This window comes from Somniosus microcephalus, chromosome 8 (assembly GCF_052327205.1).
Source record: "Somniosus microcephalus isolate GS21.2 chromosome 8, FLI_Smic_1.0, whole genome shotgun sequence".
In the NCBI taxonomy this organism is placed as follows: domain Eukaryota; kingdom Metazoa; phylum Chordata; class Chondrichthyes; order Squaliformes; family Somniosidae; genus Somniosus; species Somniosus microcephalus.
Window position 1 is genome coordinate 147830933 of NC_140994.1, and position 23004 is coordinate 147853936.

General features: G+C 47.1%; 1 pseudogene; it reads right to left on the bottom strand.

Moving 5' to 3' along the window:
* LOC147113858 (CDGSH iron-sulfur domain-containing protein 1 pseudogene) overlaps positions 1-22570 on the bottom strand; it is a 101872-nt pseudogene extending 79302 nt beyond the window's left edge.
* Between the last annotated feature and the right edge of the window lie 434 nt (positions 22571-23004).

The following is a 23004-nucleotide window of genomic DNA, read 5'->3' on the forward strand; positions in this document are numbered from 1 at the left end:
TTTTGTAACACTTAGTTCCTGTTTTTTCCCTTTTTAGTACTTTACTTTTTACTCCATACCTTCTGTCCCTTCCTGACACGTTCTGTTTTTTAATTCCCCCACTGCTACCTAAGTCTATGACCTTCTCTGTTGTCATTTCTATTATTTGCTCTCTAGAAACCTCCCCCCCACTAATTAGTTTAAAGCCCTCTCTACAGCCCTAGTTATATGATTCGCCAGGACTCTAGTCCCAGCACTGGCCAAGTGGAGTCCGTCCCAACGGAACAGCTCCCTCCTGTCCCAGTACTGGTGCCAGTGTCCCAAGAAGCAAAACCCATTTCTCCCACACCAGTCTTTGAGCCACGCATTTAACTCTTTAATTTTATTTATCCTAGCCAAATTCGCTCGTGGCTCAGGTAATAACCCAGAGATTATTACCCTTGAGGTTCTGTTTTTTAATTTGACCCCTAGCTGCTCATACTGTCTTCCTTGTCCTATCTACGTCATTTGTACCAACATGGACCACGACAACTGGATCCTCCCCCTCCCACTCCAAGTTTCTTTCCAGCCCAGAAGAGATGTCCTTAACCCTGGCACCGGGCAGGCAACACAGCCTTCGGGACTCCCGCTCTTGACTGCAGAGAACCCTATCTATCCCCCTAATGATACTATCCCCTACCACTACAACATTTCTTTTTACTCCCTCCACTTGAATGGCCCCCTGTACCACGGTGCTGTGGCCAGGTTGCTCATCCTCCCTGCAGTCCCCACTCCCGCCCTCACAGGGAGTAAGAACCTCGATCCTGCTGGACAAGAGCAAGGGCTGTGTCTCCTTCAACACTACATCCTGGATCCCTGTACCTTCCTCACTTGTAGTCACACCGTCCTGTCCCTGACCACGGACTACATCTGCAGTAATTAACTTCATAGGTGTGACCATCTCCTGAAACATAGAGTCCAGGAACTTCTCCCCCTCCCTGATATGTCGCAGTGTCTGAAGCTCGTTCTCAAGCTCCATAACATGGAACTTGAGTTCCTCTAGCAGCAAACACTTGTTGCAGATGTAATCACCGTGAGCCTCAATGGGGTCCACCAGCTCCCACATCTCGCAACAGTAACACATCACCTGCTCCATTCTATATAATTAATTACATTTCTTATTATTAGTTATGAAGACCCTGCCTGGATATAGATGATAATATCACACCACTATTCAATAGGACTTACCAACTTAAAGGTATAAAAAAGAGAAGGAAGAAAACCAACCAACCAGCTGATCACCAACCTCCTCCTTGAATACTGTCTGTGGGGCCTGTTTGGTTGACTCGTCTCACTGCTCCGCCTCCGCAGTGCTGTCTAAGCCTGGGAGTGGGAGGAAAAACAGAGCAAAAAACACACCCTCACCTCCCACTTGCCCGAACTCTCCCACTTACCAAAACTCCAGTAGCACTCAATGCACAAAGCACTCCATGCACAGCACTAGCCCCGCCCCTTTTATACCCGGATTCTACTTCCAGTTTAAACTGCCCAATAGTTTAATATACCCTTAAAAAATTAAACTTACTTCAAATAATTGACTTTTTAACACACTAAAATTCACAAAATACTCTTAAATGATTTTTCTCCCACTTACCAAAACTCCAGCAGCACTCAATGCACAAAGCACTCAAAGAACAATGTAATGTTTTCCTGACTGACCTGTTTGGACACCATTCACACCTTTGATTGCTGTGATTATCTCTCTGCCGAGGTGTGATAAATTGCTGTTGGAAACATTACCTGTAAACATCTGACATGATTCTCTGACTATATAAGCTGTGTCTTTATGCATTTCTCCACTTCACCTGATGAAGGAGCAGCGCTCCGAAAGCTTGTGATTTCAAATAAAGCTGTTGGACTATAACCTGGTGTTGTGTGACTTCTTACATATCTCCAACAAGAGAGAGGCTAACCACACCTTCCCTTGACATTCAATGCATTACCTTCGTTGAAATCCCCGCCATCAACATCCCGGGGGTCACTATTCACCAGAAGCTTAACTGGACCAGCCACATAAATACTGTGGCTACAAGAGCAGGTCAAAGGCTGGGTATTTTGCGGTGAGTGACTCACCTTCTGACTCCCCAAAGCCTTTCCACCATCTACAAGGCACAAGTCAGGAGTGTGATGGAATACTCTCCACTTGCCTGGATGAGTGCAGCTCCAACAACACTCAAGAAACTCGACACCATCCAGGACAAAACAGCCCATTTGATTGGCACCCCATCCACCACCACCTTAAACATTCACTCCCTTCACCAACAGCGCACCGTGGCTGCAGTGTGTACCATTTACAAAATGCTTTGCAGCAACTCGCCAAGGCTTCTTCGGCAGCACCTCCCAAACCCACGACCTCTACCATCTAGAAGGACAAGGGCAGCAGGCACATGGGAACACCACTCCCTCCAAGTTCCTCTCCAAGTCATACACCATCCTGACTTAGAAATATATCACTGTTCCTTCATTGTCACTGGGTCAAAATCCTGGAACTCCCTCTCTAACAGCACTGTGGGAGTACCTTCACCACACGAACTGCAGCGGTTCAAGGTGGTGGCTCACCATCACCTACTCAAGGGCAATTAGCGATGGGCAATAAATGCAGGCTTTGCCAGCGATGCCCACATCCTGTGAATGAATCTTCTCTTCTCTCTTAGGCAGTTCTTCGGAACCAAGGATGACTTGCTTTCACATTAAAAATGAGTTTGCAGGTGACTGATGAGTCCAATTCAGGGCCTACAGTCTCTGTCACAGGTGGGGCAGATGGTGGTTGAAGGGGCGGGTGGGTGGGGTGCTTGGGTTGACGTGCGCTCCTTGCGCTTGGCTTCCACTTGCTCCTGGCGAAGAGACTCAAAGTGTTCGGCGCCTTCCCGGATGCTTCTCCTCCACTTTGTGCGGTCTTGGGCCAGGGATTCCCAGGTGTTGGTGGGGATGTTACACTTTTTCCAAGGAGGCTTTGAGGGTGTCCTTGAAGCGTTTCCTCTACCCACCTGGGGCTCTCTTGCCGTGCCGGAGCTCCGAGTAGAGCGCTTGTTTTGGGAGTCTCGTATCGGGCATGCAGACAATGTGACCCGTCCATCGGAGCTGATCGAGCGTGGTCAAAGCTTCGATGCTGGGGATGCTCAGGCCAACAAGAACATTGATCTTGGTGCATCTATCCTGCCAATGGATTTTCAGGATCTTGCGGAGGCAGCGTTGGTGGTACCTCTCCAGTGCTTTGAGGTGCCTGCTGTACATGGTCCATGTCTCTGAGGCATACAGCAGGACAGGTATCACTGCTGCTCTGTAGACCATGAGCTTAGTGCCGGGTTTGAGGTCCTGGTCTTCAAACACTCTCTTCCTCAGGCGACCGAAGGCTGCACTGGCACACTGAAGGTGGTGTTGGACTTCGTCGTCGACGTCTGCCCTTGTTGACAGTAGGCTCCCGAGGTATGGAAAGTGGTCCACGTTATCCAAGGCCTTGTTGTGGATTTTGATAATCGGGGGGCAGTACTGTGTGGTGGGGGCAGGTTGGTAGAGGACCTTTGTCTTACGGATGCTTAGTGCAAGGCCTATACTCTCATACGCTTCGGTGAAGGTGTCGACGATGGTTTGGAGTTCGATCTCCGAGTGAGCGCAGACGCAAGCATCATCTGCATACTGTAATCCGACAACAGAGGATGGGACGACCTTGGATCTGGACTGGAGGCGACGGATAGAGTCACAGACTCACATTAATAGGAAAAATCTATTAAAAATGTGACTGAGCAGGAGTCACCAGATGTGGACACAATTAATATTGAAAAACCCATTGATACTATTGGTATTTAAAAGTATGTAATACGGCCCCTTGAGCCTGCTCCGCCACTCATTAAGATCATGGCTGATCTTTGACCGATCTCCATATCTCTCGATTCCCCTAGAGTCCAAAAATCTATCTATCTCAGCCTTGAATATACTCAACGATTCAGCATCCACAGCCCTCTGGGGTAGAGAATTCCAAAGATTCACAACCCTCTGAGTGAAGAAATTCCTCCTGATCTGAGTTTTAAATGGCCAACACCTTATCCTGAGACTATGCCCTGTAGTCTTGAGCTCTCCAGCCAGGGGAATCTACCTCTCCACATCTACCCTGCCAAGCCCCCTCAGAATCTTATATGTTTCAATGAGATCATCTCTCATTCTTCTAAATTCCAGAGAGTATAGGCCCAATCTACTCAATTGGTAATTGGTTGGGAGCTTGGAGACAATAACTATGGATAAAGAGAATATTCTCTGATTGGGTGGTGTTCACCATGTATCTGTACTGGTGCGTTAGCATTTTACTACATATATCAATGACTTGGGACGAATCGAGAGATGTATATCCAAGTTTGCAGATGAGATTAAGTTAGGAGGCACAGTAAGTTGTGAGGCACAGTAAGTTGTGTAGACGGGAGCGCAAAGTTACAAAGGGACATAAACAAACTAAGCGAGTGGTCAAAACTGTGGATCCACTTTGGATCCGGAAAAGATAGATCAGAATATTTTCTTAATGGTGAGAGATGAAGAGTTGTGGAAGAGCAAAGGGATTTGGGTGTCCCTGTACACAAATCACTAAAAGCTAGTGCACAGATATAAAAAGTAATCAACAAGGCTAATGGAATGTTGGCCTTTATCTCAAGGGGTTTGGAATACAAAAGTGAGGAAGTTATGCTTCAATTGTACAAAGACTTGGTCAGACACCATCTGGAATACTACATTCAAGCCTCGGGAAAGATATATTGACCTGGGTAGGGGTACAGTGCAAATTCACCAGAATTATACCAGGGATTAAAGGATTAAATTATGAGGACAGGTTGCATAAATTTGGCTTGTATTCCTCTGAGTTTAGAAGGTTGAGGTGTTTAAAATGATAAAGGGATTCAATAGTGTAGATAGAGAGAAACTCTTTCCTCTGGTGGGGGAATCCAGAAAAAATGGACATAAACTTAAAATTAGAGCTAGGTCATTTAGGAGTGAAATCAGGAAGCACTTTATCACAAAGTGTAGTAGATATCTGGAACACTCGCCCCCAAAAGGCTGTAGCTGCAAGGTCAATTGAAATTTTCAAGACTAAGATTGATAGATTTTTGTTAGGTAAGGTATCAAATGATAGAGGTGCAGATGATCTAATAGAATGGCAGGACAGGCTTGAGGGGCTCAATGGTCTACTTTTTCCTCTGTTCCTTAACCTGACTAAATCAATCAAGATTAATAATTTAGCATTCTATTTGCAGTGATTTCAGTTTGTTATTGAGAAATTATAAGCATTTAATTGATGACACTTATTTGGTTTACAGATGTGTCAATGGCTGTTGAAAGGTTTGATAAGGTTTCTGCACTTGTATACAAAACAGTTGGATGCTGAATAGCAGCTCTTTCTGCACAGATGAACTTGGATGGTGCTTTATGGCATTCTTCATCCGTCTCAAACTCCCATTTATTCTCAATTTACAGATCAAAGTTGAGCGAGCTGACAGTGGTGATGTATTGGGAGTGGAATAATTTGATAAGGTGAGCTATGATTCATGGTGACTGGAAGCTGTGTTCATGTTCGAAGGAATCCAGTAGATAGTATTTATCTTCATTAGATACATGCTTTATGTAGTTTCCCATACTAATCGTACCAAGAATTACAGAGCAAAAATTCGGTATGTGGTTTGTTTCTTTACTAATTTAGGCCAAGGTGTGTTGTGTATTAAAGCTTTATTATTTTAAGATTTTCTGTTGTATAGGTACAAGTAGTAGCATAAATGCAATGTGAGAAACTAATACAGAGCTACCAATCTACATACCCAACCCATATCCTGGTCTGACATTGAAGTACTTTCAGAGCCAAAAATTTGTTGGGGGGTGGGTGGGGGAAATCAATGCTGCCGTGAGTACCAAGATCAGTCCACCACCCAGGACCTCAGTGAAATGCATTGAATAGTATGACAGATAGCAAGACCATTATGAACAGAAGCTGAATACATGCTTCAGGCAAGTTATATTGGCTTCTCTAATTTCTTTTTAACCTTTTAAGGTACGTGCACAGATCACCTCAGAATGCTATTTCGCATAATGACATCATATATGCATCATTGCATGTGCTCCAGAGCACAGAACTTAAAATGGCTTATGCATATACTGTACTGCAGCCACAAGCTAGACTTTATGGGGCTGATAATGCAATGGTTGGTGCCAGAAGGGTAGATGTGCATCAGGTGTGGGCAACCCATAAACCTGCTGTGTGTCCAGTGCACATAATGTATCATAATGCATCTGTGGTTCTAGGGGCCTATGCATCTAATGGATGCACGACTCAATATAACCCTGAAAGATATTGAAATTGTCTGCTAGACCCATAATGCAGGTAAAACACCTGAACAGCACTTAAGTTGCTCAACGCACAAATAAAATGAATACTGGTTGGTAAATTAATTCAACTACTTTGGGTCTTCTTTATTCCAGGAATCTGCTTTGTAGTTGTAACAAATTCTTACAAGCTAATGCAGCAATTTTTCCACTTGCTGCTTTTTTTGGTTTCAGCGGTTCCACTCTATCTTCCATCCGGGTGTGTTTGTCAAGGCAACCCTAAATAACCGGAGCCTGAAGACCACTAATGCAGCATTGCAACTGGCAGGAGACTGTTACTACAGTGTGACAAGTTTGCATAGGCAGTTTCCATTGTAAATGTGGACACTGGAATTTATAGTGTGAATATAAAAATAAGGACAGAATGTATGACTTTCAAATGAGGACTGAATTATGTCTGCAGATCCTGATCCAATTATCCTAACTCTGCTTCACTTGAAGACTGCACTTGGCTCAACACCATGAGCAATCTGTGTGGATTGAAACAGTTAAGCCACATTTTACAACATCTCCTGCTCTTAATGTATTCTTCATTAACTGATGTGGGAGAGTAGAGGTCATGAAAAGACCCATTTTAAAACCATGCATGTTTCACCAATATATTTTGCCTTACCATTCTGTGACTAATCATCTTTTATGGCAATACTGCTGGCAAATGGATAACCTATTAAATTCACCAACACATCCAGTGGAGACTGGCAAGTGTCATCTGCAGACATTAACTGAACATAAAGGCAGAAACAAGATGTTCTGGGACCTTCAAGTGAGAGGCAACTCAAGGACTAACCTGTAGTGTCAGCTCCACCTTGTGGCTCAGATCGGAATCTACAACAGTGATCAATAATCATGTTTTGAAGCAACAATGAAGAGAATACCGGAAACCTGGGAGTAATCACAATGTATTAATCTAATCAAGGGATTCAGATAATTCTAGAAATTGGGAAGAAAAGATCAAATTCTTATCAGTAATCCCAATATTATGTAATACCCACTGGAAATGTTGTGTACGCTGGGTATGGTTGTCGGTCTTTGGCTTGGACACTGTATTGTCATTGTTGTGGATCCCTGTGTTGGAGTTGCCCACGTGGGGGTACAGCTGCGCGCGCGGGCCGGAGTGGGGGTTCCGAAATCTCCGCGAGCCGCCGGGGACGGTTTTGTTCAAAATGTCTGGAGGGGTCTCAAGAGGGGAGAACAAACGGACACAAACCGATAACAGCACTTTTAAAACTAAACGTGAACCAACACGCGCTACAGTAACTGGGACGGAGAATTCATTCGAGATTGAGTGTTTGTTGTTGTGGTGGAAGCGGCGCGAGAGCGGATTGGAACTCGTTTTCAAACGGCTCGAAACGAAACGGCCGATCCCGCATTCAACGGCCGTGGCCAGGACCGTGATGTAAGCGTGAATGACTGAAGTGATTGATTGCCTTGGTTCTGGATGCATTTTCACACATTCAGCCGTAGGAAATTAAATACTTCAATGTCGTCAGGTCAGTGGGTCACCACCTGATAAAGAAAAATCTAAGTATCAACTGTTGCAGTCTCCAGGCAGAAACCCCAGGAGGAAGGGGTGGAGCCCGGCAGTTTTTCGAGCGGGAAACGCGAGCGACTGGAAGAAGAGGGCAGGAGCTCTGAAAAGAGGGCTCAGGAGGCAAATGGCTGCCGCATCCCATCCCGGGCTTCCAAACTCGACTGCCGCCCTTCGTATTAGTAGCTCTGCATCCAGAACTCAAAGTGGGATTCAGTGATCGTGAAGAGAATTCAACGAAGGGGTTCGGAGTCGTAAGTCTTGCAGACATTATACATACCATGAGCTCCAACTTAAGCGCGCCAACGAAAGAGTGCACTCGAATTTGGACACAGGGACAGATTCTCCTTTGAATCCATATAAATGGAGAATGTATGTTTATTATGTCTAGATTCATTCTAATGTATGCAAATGTCTAATTTAGGTCATTGACCCGTAATCTTCTTATACTGTCTGACGTTAAAACTATAAAGCAAGATAATTAGAATTAAGCCATTGTAGTAGTGATCTCCTTACTGGACTATAGAATACTGTCTACAACAGAGACCACATCTCACATATATCTAGAGAACCGTGAAGGGGTTACAATTATATCATTTCTTTTAAATCACTCCAAGTTCTGTTGCTTTTCTCTTTAGTGCGTAATTGGATGATTTAATTCAATGTGGGAAGTCCATTTTTGTGGCCTCGGTGTAGATGCTGGTGTCAGTTATAATAAAGGATTAATGATTCTTTAGAAGTGATACATTTTGGAAGGAAAAAATGAGGAGCACAAATGTAAAGTACACAGTACAGCTTTAAAGGGGGTGCAGGAACCTGGGGGTTCACCTACACAAATCTTCGAAGGTGGCAGGACAATTGATAAGGCTGTTGGAAAAGCATATGGGATCCTGGGCTTTATAAATAGGGGCAGAGTACAAAAGCAAAGGAGTTAAGCATAAAGCACTGGTTAAGCCTCAGCTGGAGTACTGTGTCCAATTCTGGGCACCCCATTTTAGAAAGGATGTCAAGGCCTTGGGGAGGAAGCCAAGGAGATTTACTAGAATGGTACTGGGAATGAGGGACTTCGATTATGTGGCGAGACTGGAGAAGTTGGGATTGTTCTACTTAGAGCAGAGACGGTTAAGTGGAGATTTAATAGGAGGTGTTCAAAATTATGAAGGGTTTTCATAGAGTGAATAAAAAGAAACTGTTTCCACTGGCAGGAGGGTCGGTAACTAGAGGACACAGATTTAAGGTAATTGACTGAAGAACCAGAGGGGAGATGAGAACGTTTTTTTTTTTTTTAAAACACATGATGATCTGGAGTGCACTGCCAGAAAGGGTGGTGGAAGGATATTCAATAGTAACTTTCAATACTTGAAAAGGAAAAGTTTGCAGGGCTATGGGAAAAGACCAGGGGAGTGCGACTAATGGAACAGCTCTTTCAAAGAGCAGGCACGATGAGCCGAATGGCCTCCTCCTGTGCTGTATGATTCTACAATTCTATGATTGTGACATCATTAAATATTTAACCGTCAGAATTAAGTTTTCTGTCAGAAACAGTTCAAAAACACCCACAAGTTAACAAAGCCTCAAATGACAAACCAGCAACTATCCTGTAAATAACGGATGAGCCCTTTAAAAGCACTGCTGAAGGGTCCTTCCTGCCTGTTAGCGCCACAAATTGCTGGCAATGTTATCACATGGTTGAGTCAGGCAGACCAATACTAGAAAAGGGTCCTACAACAAGCACAGGAGAATATTTTATTAATGGTTTTAAATAGGACTGGCATGCACCCTGGACACGCACAGAGCAGCCCAATCCAATATTCAGGTAGCGCACTTCTGGTGCATAAGAGCACGTGCGCCCTATGGGATGCTTAGGCCGTCCGCCCTGGACGGCTAGAGCAGCCAAATCCAATATTTGGGCAGCGCAAGAGCAGGCACACCATATGGGATGCTTAGGCACCCATTTTGTGCCTACAAACCTGGCGCAGTGCCATAAAGTTTCTAGGTTCATGTTTTCGAATGATGTGAGGCAACATGTAGATGAGGAAGAGGACAGGCCAAGCATAGATCCTTGGGCGACTAAAGGTAATGGTGCCAAAGCGGGAAGAGAAGACATTGTCAGAGATACTCTGGCTATGTTTGAATAGGTAAGAGTGTAAACAAGCGAGGGAAAATCTCACTCAGTTGGACAACGGAGGAAATGCGTTGGAGGAGGATGATGTGGTTGACTGTGTTAAAGGCGGCAGAGAAGTCAAGAAGGAGGAGGAGGGATAGTGCACCATGGTCACAGTCCATTGGATGTTATTTGTGAATTTGATTAGGGCCATTTTAGTGCGGTGGCAGGGGCAGAAACCTGATTGGAGAGGATCAAAAATGGAGTTGTTTGAAAGGTGAGCCCAATCTGGGAGGCGATAAAATGTTCAAGGACTTGAGGGAATAGATGTTAGCATTCAACCTCCTCCTTTCTATGGTTCACAACAGCACATTTTGAGTAAGCGCAGGACACTTTGTAGTGTAATTTACAGAACAGACTTTATTGATATCCAGGTTGAGGGATCAACCGAACCCGGATCAGAGGGTGGCTTTTTGGTTTCTGTATCTTTCAAGCCGTCTGAATTATTATTGATAACCATGCTTCTTTATACACCATATATTTTGCCTACATCAAAAAGGTACATGGTCATAGATAAGACCTCATGACGTATCTATTCCCAAATCCTATGAGGCCGACTACTCATGTAAACAATTGCAGTTGTTTAAGGGAAGTAGCTTTGCAGTAAACAAGGCTTCCTGACCTAACAGGTTCCAACATATTTGAAGAACAGGCTTCATCAACCATTAACTTTCCATACTATAGCTAATGGATAGAGGGGTCAAGGGTGGTTGATTTGAGGAGACATGATGATGGCAGCTTTGAAAGGGAGGGGTTAGTACCAGAGGCAAGGGAACCATTTATAATGTTGGCTAGCATGCAGACAAAGGAAGGGAAGTTGGATAATCAGCTGTTTAATTGGAATGGGTCACGAGGAGCAGGTGGTGGTTCACATGGACAGGATGAGCTTGGAGAAAGCATACGGGGAGATAGAAGAGAAACTAGAGAAAGACACAGGTTTAGCACTAATGGGAACTTTTGATGAGATTTGGCTTGGTGGGCAAGGAGAAGGGGGGGGGGGAAGGTGCAGCAAAGGCAGTTGAACAGATGACCTTAATCTTAGTGACCATGACTCCTGGTACTTTTTATTGGAGGCGAGGGTGGAGGAAGCAGTGGAGAGGTGTTTAAGGAGAAGGTTGGTGGTGGATAAAAGAAGCTGGGACTTATCGTTGGTCTCCAGGATTATCCTGGAGTAGCGAGTGGTTTTGGCAGAGGAGGGCAAGGTCAAATAGTACTTGATGTGGTCCAAACAGATCTGTCAATGGGTGACGAAACCAGTTGTGCACCAGATATGCTCAAATCTGTGCCCTTGGACTTGAGAGCATAAAGATGAGGATCATACCAGGGGAAACAACCAGGATGGGAGAGAGTAAGGATTTTACTGGGGGGAAAGGCATCAAAGATGGAGGTGAGGGAATGGTTGAATAGATTGTCAGCTGCAGAAGTATTGTGGTAGATGGAAGGCTAAAGGCTAGACAGTTGGGAGTTTAAAAGAGCACTTGTAAGTGACTTGGAGGAGTCTTTTATTCCAGGGGCAGATGCAGAAGGAAGTGGAGTTGGAAGGGAGTAGGAAGATATGGGTAGTGAGGAATACAAGGAAGTGGTCGAAGAGGGCTTTGTATCTTGGTGAGAAATTCAGTTGGGATTGGGGTGGGGGGTTGTGGCGTTAGAGCATGAGAATTATAAAGAAGTGAGAAGCGGTGAAACAAGATGGAGTGGGGAAAGAGACCTAGGTGTGATTTGTGATAAGAGCCATACTGCCACCCTGGTTTTGGCAGACCAGATGTGGGAAGTATAGCCAGGTGGGGAAACCTCAGGAATGGCAAAATGAGCCAAGTTTCCGTAAAAACTAATGCAATCATCCACAATAAGGTTGCGGATGGCAAGGGCCTCGTTAGTGAGTGAATGGACGGTCTGCAGGGAAACGCAGAGAAGGATGGCGATTGTTGATAGAAACATGGAAAATAGGAGCAGGAGTCGGCCATTCGGCCCCTCGAGCCTGCTCTGCCATTTAATGAGATCATGGCTGATCATCCAAATTCAGTACCCTGTCCCTGCTTTCTCCCCATATCCCTTGACCCCTTTAGCCTTAAGAAATATATCTAACTCCTTCTTGAATATATTTAATGAATTGGCATCAACTGCCATTTGTGGTAGAGAATTCCACAGGTTCACCACTTTCTGGATGAAGAAATTCCTCCTCTGTCGTAAATGGCTTACCCCTTATCTTTAGACTGTGACCCCTGGTTCTGGACTCCCCCACCATCGGGAACATTCTGCCTGCATCTAGTCTGTCTAGTCCTGTTAGAATTTTATAATTTCAATGAGATCCCCTCTCATTCTTCTAAATTCCAGCAAATATAAGCCCAATTGACCCAATCTCTCCTCATACGTCATTCCTGCTATCACAGGTATCAGTCTGGTGAATCTTCGCTGCACTCCCTCCATGGCAAGAACATCCTTCCTCAGATAAGGCCACCAAAACTGCACACAATACTCAAGGTGCAGTCTCACCAAGGCCCTGTACAACTGCAGCAACCTTGCTCCTGCACTCGAATCCTCTCACTATGAAGGCCAACATATCATTTGCCTTCTTAACCGCCTGTTGCACCTGCATGCTTACCTGCAGCGACTGGTGCACAAGGACACCCAGGTCTCATTGCACTTCCCCTTCTCCCAATCTATTGCCGTTCAGATAATAATCTGCCTTCCTGTTTTTGCCACCAAAGTGGATAACCTGGCATTTATCCACATTATACTACATCTGCCCAATCACCCAACCTGTCCAAATCATACTGGAGTTTCTTGGCATCCTCCTCACGGCACACACACACACCCAACTTTGTGTCATCTGCAAACTTGGAGATATTACATCTAGTTCCCGCGCCTAGATCATTAATATATATTGTGAATAGCTGGGGCCTAGCACCGATCCCTGCGGTACCCCACGAGTCACTGCCTGCCACTTGGAAAAAGACCCGTTTATTTCAACTCTTTGCTTCCCGTCTGCCAGCCAGTTCTCTATCCAAGTCAGTACCTTACCCTCAATTTCATGTGCTTTAATTTTGCACGCTAGTATCTTGTGCGGGACCTTATCGAAAGCCTTCTGAAAGTCCAAATGCACCACATCCACTGGTTCTCCCTTATCTATTCGACCAGTTACATCCTCAAAAAATTCCAGTAGATTAGTCAAGCATGATTTACCTTTTGTAAATCCATGTTGACTTTGTCCGATCCTGTCACTGTTCTCCAAGTGCACTACTATTACATCTTTTATAATGGGACTCTAGCATTTTCCCCACTACCGATGCCAGGCTTACCGGTCTATAATTCCCCATTTTCTCTCTACCACCTTTTTTAAATAGTGGGGTTACATTAGCTACCCTCCAATCCATGGGAACTGTGCCAGAGTCTATGATCTGCTGGTAGAGTCCAAGGGGCTGTGGTGGCTGGGGTGAATGGGATGGGAGGAGGTTGATAAGCTAAGTCCCCAGTGGGTGTGAAGGTCAGTGAGATAGGAAGATGGGGCAGTTAGGATTGCTGCTCATAAAGGAGGCAGCAATTGGTGTCTTGATGGGAAAATGCCAGGCTTGGCACAGAGGGTAGCTGTGGGCTTATCCAAGGGGGAATTCAAGCCTGGGCTGGCAGATGGAGAGTAGGAAGGCAGAGGAGTAGTGATGGTTTGGGAAAAGATTATAGGTGCAAAGTACCCAAAGAGAAACAAAAGGTGGTATGACTGGGTGACTGGAAGGGAGCAGACAGACAGAAGGACCCAAGAGGCGTCAAGGGAAGAAAAAAAATGAAAGTAATGGACTTGGATCATAACGGCAGAAAAAATTTGCACACAATTGGATAGAGGGAATTCAGGTTACATGGGCATGGCCAAGATTAGGAGAGTCATGTCCTGGTCGTAAACAGAGGACCAGAAGGAGACAATATGCAAGAGTCCAGAGGTAAAATCTGGAGTCTTGTAGTCCTCAGTTATTTGTAAAATGTAATGTAGGCTGAATAACATGGTGCGATTATTCACCATATACAGCACAACATTAGTCTACTGATTAATTTCAACAGAATAATTGGTTTTAAACAAATCTTTAATATACAACACTATGGTAGAGTCTATTCCACTTAAAACATATACGCCATTCAAGAGTGCACTTGAGTTAACTTCATACTCCTATTAAGTGCTGATACCAAAGTTCATATTTCTGTTAAATACATAATTGTTGTAAGTACCATCAAGAGGAAGCACAGCTACTTCTCCACAAAGAGGTAAGTAAATTCAGAGAATGAAGCCCTCATAGAATGATATAGAACAGAAGGAAGTCATTCGGCATACCGTGCCTGTGCCGGCTCTTTGAAAGATCTATCCAATTAGTCCCACTCCCCTGCTCTTTCCCCATAGCCCTGTAAGTTTTTCCACCAAGTATTTATCCAATTCCTTTTTGAAAGTTAATATTGAATCTGCTTCCACTACCCTTTCAGGCTGTGCATTCCAGATCATAACAACTCGCTGCACAATTTTATTTTCCTCATGTTGCCTCTGGTTCTTTTGCCAATTACCTTGGATCTGTGTCCTCTGGCCATCGACCCTTCTGGCACTAGAAGCAGTTTTTCCTTATTTACTCGATCAAAAGCTTTCAAAATTTTGAACACCTATCAAATCTCCCCTTAACCTTCTCCACTCTGAGGCGAACAACCCAAGTTTCTCTGGTCTCTCCACATAACTGAAGTCTTCATCCCTGGTACCATTGTAATAAATTCCCTCTGCACCCTCTTCTTAGGCCTTGGCATCCTTCCTAAAGTGTGGTGCCCAGAATTGAACACAAAACTCCAGCTGGTGCCTAACCAGTGTTTTATAAAGGTTTGATGTAAGAAGTCACACAACACCAGGTTATAGTCCAACTGTTGGACTATAACGTTGTGTTGTGACTTCTTACATTTGTCCACCCCAGTCCAACACTGGCATCTCCACACCATTATAAAGGTTTAGCATAACTTCCTTGCATTTGTACTCTATGCCTCTTTATAAAGCCAAGGATCCTGTATGCCTTTTTAACAGCCTTCTCAACTTGTCCTGCCACCTTCAAAGACTTGCATACATATACCCCCAGGTGTCTCTGTTCCTGCACCCCTTTTAAAATTTTACCATTTAAATTTATATTGCCTCTCATTCTTCTACCAAAATGAATCACTTCACACTTCTCTGCATTAAATTTAATCTACCATGTGTCTGCCACTTCACCAGTCTGTCTACATCCTCCTGAAGTCTGTTACTATTTTTCTCACTGTTTACTACATTTCCAAGTTTCATGTCATCTGCAACTTTGAAATTATGCCCTGTATACCCAAGTCCTAGTCATATATAATCAAAAAGCACTGCTCCCGACACTGACCCCTGGGGGACACCACTGCACACTTCCCTCCAGTCTGAAAAACAACTGTTCACCACTGATCTCTGCTTTCTCCCTCAGCTAATTTAATATCCACACCGCCCCATTAATCCATGGGCTTCAATTTTGCCAACGTCTATTATTAGGTACTACTTTAGCAAACGCCTTTTGAAAGTCTATTTACATTAACCGCACTACCCTCAGCAACCTTTTCTGTTACTTCACCAAAGAACAAGTTAGTCAAAAGCGATTTGCCTTTAACAAATCTGTGGTGGCTTTCATTTACTAACCCATATCTTTCAAGTGCCAATTAATTTTGTCCTGGATTAATGTCTCTAAATGTTTCCCCACCGCCGACCTTAGGCTGATTGGCCTGTAATTACCGGGTTTATCTCTCTTCCTTTTTTGAACAGGGGTGTAACATTTGCAATCCTCTAGCACCGCTCCCATATCCAACAATTGGAAGATTATGGCCAAAGCTTTCCTAAGTTCCACTCTTACTTTCCTCCGTAACCTAGAATGTATCCCATCTGGACAGGGTGACTTTTCCAATTTGAGCACTGGCAAATTTAAGTACCTCCCATTTATCTATTTTTATCCTATCCAATTTCTCTACTACCTCCTCTGTTACTGTGACATTGGCAGTATCTATCCTCTAGTGAAGCCAGATGCAAAGTACTCATTTAGTACTTCAGCCATGCCCTCTGCCTCCATAATATCTCCTTTTTGATCCCTAATCGGCCCAGCCCTTCTTTTGACTATACTTTTACTATTTAAATGCTAAAAAAAGGATAAAAATAAAGAAATAGGATATATAGAGCCACTATTATTAACAGCTCTGGTCAGCACAACCTTTAGCTATGTAATATCAATGTCGACAGTTGGGAAATTCTCTCAGCTGCTTTTATGAGCTGGCAAGTAACGATACACGCCAGTGCCAGCCAGCATGAGCAGCAGCTGCTGATCTCCAGAAGTGGCAAGAGAAGAAGTGTGAACAGCAGCAGCTCATCAACCTCCGACAGGCTGTTTAGGGCTGTGATCACAAGATGAGAAAGACGATTAGCCGATCTAAATTCATCCATCCAGAAATATTCAAATATTCCCCCACTGCAGCATCCAATTGCTTGTTAAATGATTCCAGGGTTTTTGTCCTCATTATTCTATCTGGAAGTCTATTCCTTACATTGCTCACTCTGTGAGGAAGAATGAACTTCGTAAATTAACCTTGTACTAATTTGTGCCTCTGCCCATTTTTCCTACTCATTATTTAAAGTAATATTCTGGTTTTACTATTTTCATTCCCTTACCCATCTTATATACCCCTAAAGAATCACCTCTCAAGAGATCTCCTTTCCAGGTTCATTTGCCCTAATTTCACCAGCCTTTCCACATAACTCAGATCCTTGACACCAGGGCCTGGATTTCTTCCCACAGGAGGGACAGCAGCAGAGTGGTAATGCCAGCCACCAATGTGAATCCACTTCTAACCCTCTACAAGTTTCTCCCAATGCCCTCATTTGATATGTAGAACAGGTTTGAAGCAGAACTACTACTCTTGATACTGCTGGATGGGAGGGAAATATAGTTCTGGTGAAGCCTTTAAAAGGCAGCACTACCTTTCTGCAAAAATGGCTGAAGTAGCAGCAGATTTGGAGGGAGGTCAACAGCTGGAAGGTCTTCCATATTCGCAGATGCATCCCTAGAGGTACTTTTCGGAGAAGTCTGTGTTGGAAGAGTAAGACCGTTGGACAGCGAGAGCAGGAAGACCCATAAGAGGGTACTGCATACTCTCTGCAAGGAAGTGAGAATCAGTCAGTGCAATCTTCACCCCAGGTGCTAAAAGAGGTTCAATGACCTTATAAGGGGAGCTAAAGTTAGTCGAAGTACACCTGCCAATGCACATCCTAGCCTTCACTTACCTTACCTTTCATACTATTTCTCTCAGCAGCTGGGTGTCAGGGGAATTTACTTCTGCAAAGGGCAGTCTCTGCAAACACTCAAGCACTTTCTTTACTCAAAACCACTCTGGCAACTCAGTCTCCCAAAGGGCTAACGCTACTCTTCAATGACACTTCATAATGCACTTCCATTATATGGGATGCATGCAGTCATATGGAAGGAAGTGTCTATGCCACACACACAGGCCTAGAAATTCATTGACGCCACTTTTGGGGCGCTAAAGTGGGGCGTCCGCTAAAGTTTGCGGCCGCCGCCAAATCTAGGTCACTTCTCCGATATTCATTAGCTTCGCCCTACTAGTTCGGGCGAGCGCTAAAACTGCTGCTGGACGCCTCTCTTTGGGCGCTAAGCCGGAGGTGGTGATCGATAGCGCCGAGGCCGGGCGCAGCGCAGGTGCGGCCATCTCGTGATTGACAGCAGACACCCTGGCGCCGGCCAGCTCTTAAGGGGGAAGGGTCGACTGTGTCTGCTGCCACGCCCTGGATAGTGGAGCCCTCCAGCTAGGCCTGAACACTGCTGCTGGACCCAAATAGCGCCTGAAGACATGGAGAAGGCCCGTGAACATGCACAGCGCTTCTCAGAGCGTGATCTGAGTGTGCTGCTTGCTGCTGTGGAGAAGAGGCGCCATGTTTTGTACCCGGACAATGGCAAGAAGGCAATGGTCCGCGTCTACAGGAGAGCCTGGAGGCATGTCGCCAGCAAGCTGTCAGCCAACAGCGACGTCCCCAGGACCGGTGCCCAATGCCGCAAAAAGTTAAATGACCTCACACGCATTGTCAGGGTGAGTACCCTTTCCAATGACCTCCTCATCCTTGCATGTGCACCTCACATTATGGGCAAAGGGACCTGAAAGCTCTAATGGCCAGCCTTAATCCAGCAGCTATGGCACAGTCATGAGCATCAATTGCACATTCTGCACTGAACACACTGGCCAAGCTATTCCACCATGGGAGGCATTGCACACCAGATCATGGCGACACACTGGCCAGGCTATTCCACCATGGGAGGCAGTGCACACAAGATCACGGCGACACACTGGCCAAGCTATTCCACCATGGGAGGCATTGCACACCAGATCATGGCGACACACTGGCCAGGCTATTCCACCATGGGAGGCAGTGCACACAAGATCACGGTGACACACTGTACTTAGAGGCCGTCCTTTCTCTTGCAGGCCAAGCTGGCGAATAATCGCAAGAGCCGGACTGCGACCGGGGGAGAACGACCCCATATCCAGCCACTCACCGACCTGCAACATCGCGTGGAGCGCCTCATGGGTGGCCGGGTGATTGGGCCCGTTGCATGTGGAGATGCCGACCCTGTTCTGAGCAGCAATGGTAAGGACATCACCTTTTGCACCTCTCTCGTCCCACTTGCGCATCAGATCTACATCCTTTGCCACTGTCCGACCAATGCGCTGAATGCCACCACTCATGCATCCCGCACTGACGCCCTCTCCTCACTCTAAAGCTACTCTTGTGCCTTCCTGCTTTCAGATGGTCAAGAGGAGGTCCCTCAACTTGCCAGTGACAGACCCTCCGAGGAGGAGCAAGAGGAAGGCGGCCCATCAGGGGAACCCTCAGCCGCGGCCACCCAGGCCAATGTAGGGGACACGTCTTCCCTGGAGGGCAGCATGGCGGAAGTGTCGAAGGGGAGGGGAGCTCCTGGGACCTGCGTGCTGCAGAAAGGCGGGAGGGGGGTGGAAGCTCAGCGGCCTTCTCCCCAGAGGGGGGATGCGTCGGAGGGGAGTCCAATTGCTGGGCCCAGCGGCCTCCAGCAACGCAGGAAGGGTCGGCCAGCTCGGCGGCCTTCTCCCCAGAGGGAGAGTCCGGCCTCCAGTCAGGAGATGCTCTTCGCCGAGGAGATGGAACGCCTCAAAGACTTGTCCGCGGACTCGGAGCGCCGGCACACGGAGCTCATGGCAGCAGTGGCACGGTTGCCTGAGTCCATCGATTCCCTCTCTCGGAGTGTGGCCGAGTTCGGGCCCTTAGAGGCCACCAGTCGGGCGGAATACCGGGCAGATCTGTCAGCGACTGGCCAGGTGATTAGTGGTGCCATCCAGTCACTGGCTGCTCTGCTGCGGTCAGTGAACAGGTCAACACGGGCACTCACTGCTGCCACACTCGCGGTGTCAGCCAGGCATCGCCAGGGCACCCGGCGCGCTGCAACCGCACATCGGTCTGTCCCTCGGCAGATTGGTGCGCATGCTGCAGTGCTGGCCCGGGCGAGTGCCAGTGTCTCAGGCGACCAGCGAGCACCTGCCATCCGCCAGCTTGCCGCCATTCCTCCAGCCGCCACAGCCACTCCCCCAGTGGAGCTGCCAGGAGCTGCTGCAGCGACTGATGCTGGCCAGCCACAGCTGCAGCAATCAACAGCCGACCGCTCGACGGCCAGACCTCGACTAGGCCGACCCCCAAGGGCATCTGCCGTCACGACATGTGCCCCTCAGGAGCCTGCCCCCAGCCTTGCAGCAGCCAATGGCCTTACTTTGAGGCAGAGCAGCAGGGCGGGCAGGGGCCACCCAAAGATGGCCAAGGCATCGCCCTAGCGGGCCAAATAGTCGAATGTGTGGCCATTTGTGTTTGTTTCTTGAGGCCGAGAATTGGATGTTTGTTTTTTGAAGGCCGATGATGTGATGTTTGTTTTGGACGAAGGCCGAGAATGACGGCCATTTTAGTTGCCCTATTTTGTTAATCCTCCCCAGGTTGTGGGAGCGAGTAATGTGTTTGAGTGTTTTTTGGGGGTTTCATCTGTTTTTGGTTTTCATGTGGGAAGGGCCCAGAGTTTGTACAATAAAGCATTTTATTTATTCACATTGTCCATGTTTGATCTTTGAAGTGTTTGTTGCCTTAACCGGCTGAGGGCTTGCGGAGCGGCTGCAATCATGTTCTATCATTGGCACAAGCCATTCCCTGACAGGGGGCCTAGAAGTGACGTTCAATAAGCCGACGACGGGCGGCCCTTGGACCTTGTGCGTCCCTCCTGGGCTGGTACTCCTCGTCCTCGTCGTCCTCATGCTCCTCCTCCTGAGGTGGTGGTCCAACATGAGGTGGCAGTGCCCGAGTCCTGCGGATAGCCAGGTTGTGCAGCATGCAGCAAACGACGACGAATTGGGAGACTCGATCCTGCAAATAGTGGAGGGCTCCCCCGGAGCGGTCGAGACAGCGGAACCGTTGCTTGAGCACGCTGATTGTTTGTTCTATGAGGTTCCTCGTCGCTTGATGGCTCTCGTTGTATGCCTCTTCAGCAGGGGTCGTGGGCGCGCAGAGCGGGGTCATGAGCCAGGTACACAAAGGATAGCCTTTGTCCCCGATAAACCATCCTCTTGGGGGAGGCTGTGCCTGGAACATGTCAGCCACAGTTGTCTGTCGCACGATAAAGGCATCGTGGCTGCTGCCTGGAAAGCGGGCATTGACAGCTAGGATGCGCTGCCTGTGGTCACACACCAGCTGTACATTGAGGGAATGGTAGCCCTTCCGGTTGCGGTACTCCTCGGCATGCTCAAGAGGTGCCCGCAAAGCCACATGCATGCAGTCAATGGCGCCCTGCACCATGGGGAAGCCCGCTATTCTTGCAAACCCCACTGCACGCTGCTGCTGCTTGTCCAGGGTCATGGGGAAGGAGATGAATTGATGTCTCCTTCTGAAAAGGGCTTCGGTCACCTGGCGGATGCAGCAATGCACGGCGAACTGGGAGATGTTAGCGATGTCCCCAGTAGCGGATTGGAAGGAGCCGGAGGCATAGAAGTTGAGAGCCACCGTCACCTTCACTGCCACCGACAGAGACGTCCTGCACATCAGCTGTGGCTGCAGATCTCTCTGAAGCAGCCGGCAGATGTCTGCAACCACCTCCCTTCGGAATCGCAGCCTCCTAACACACATCGCGGCAGACATGGTCAGATAGGAGGTCTGCTGGCGGTATACCCTGCGTGGGTAAGGCCTCAGTTGGCAACGCCTGTTGCCCCCTCTGCGTCTAGCCAGGGCTGCCACTCTCTCACGGCGTCTGTAAGCCCTTCTGGCATAAGGCTGAAATTCAGCGTTGCCTCCCAATGCAGCCCCCATTATATGCTGGCAAACACTGAGCTCTGAATGAAGGCAAAGATAATTGGTAAGCTCTGGCCTGAGCCAAAAATACCTGTCCAAGTGTTGGTCCAAACCAGTAAACTCTCCTCCTTGGTCTCTGTCCAAAAAACCGTTGCACAAGAGTGAATGCTGCAAAATGGCTGGCCTTTATACTGCTGGGTAAGTGCCCTTTAATTAGCGCTCCCCCCCGGCCTGGCTGGCCTGTGTACCGTTCCACTTCACAGTCGCTCGGGACGCCCGGCGCACAATGGGCCGGCGCGAGTGAAGTTCCGGTTTGGGGCGCACAAAGGGCGTTGCACTATTAAATGACGTCATGATCTGCGCGTGCAGCAGGGCGCGCGCTAAGACTTTGCGCCGGCGCTAAATGTGTCCTGAAGTTGGGGAGAGGCGCAGATCGCGCTGCGCCCGGGCGATAAGCGCCTAGCGCTCGAGATCTACTCCCCCTAAGGCGCTAAGGGCTGGCACGCCTAACTGAATTTCTAGGCCACAGACTCTTAACATTATCTTCTCTTCCTCTTAAGAGGTGGCCTACAAGCGCCAAGAAGATATAACCAGGAGAAGCACCACCATGTAGAATGTGGCGGTTGGCCCCCGAGAAGCAGCGGTAAAAGACCCAAGTTCCCACAAATGACTTTTAACACCCAAAATCGGGTGGGTTAGATGTTAAAAAATTTTAAATCTCAAACCCGACTCTAACCTGCCCATTTCCAGGCTTAACGGAGGCAGGTCAAGGGGTGGGCAGCTAACCCACTCCCTGGAAGCAGGTTGGCAATTTAATTATTTTAAAGAGGCTGGCAGTCTCCGATTTAACCTGCTGTGCCAGTTTAACAGTGGTCTTCTGGCTTTCCCAGGGCTCAGGAAACCCAGCAGCTGAAGCAAGGCGAGGACAGTGTCGGGTAGAAAGTGCCTTTACAGCACTGCTTGTGGGCCAGGAGGAGTTGGAATGCTTCTCCCTGGCCCCCCAAGCTCCTCTCCATACAAAGACCCCCCGAGTTGGGGATCAGACCTACCTGCTCCTGCGGCCTGCTCCGGAGTCCTCCCCATTTGACTGGAAGCCAAACCTGTTAATTAGACGGACTTCCAGGTTTCCCATCCGAAACTCCGCACCCCTCCACCCACACCCGTTAATATCCAGGCCATAGTCTTTCATCTTTCTCTCCAGCACTAGCTTTCTCTGTAGTTCCACGAGCCCCCCTTGTTGCATCACCTTTATTTGTTGTGCATTCTCTGCCCTCAGTCTCCATGCAGGGGCTTAAATCTGATTGGCCTGGAGATCACAGTGAATTCAATGCCAACATAAAAATGAGGATTTGTCTTACATTTGGTTGTTTGTTCCTTTGTTTCTCTGAAAATTCCAAAGTAAATTGTGCATAAATGGTTTTTTTCACATCTCTGGAGTAGCACATCGAACCAGTCTGAATGATAACAGTAGTAACAGTCGAGATAAACTGGCACATGTGTGCCATTTTAAGGTTACTTAGCCAAATTTTAACCACAATAGAGGAAGAATCTGCCCTGTGCTAGGTA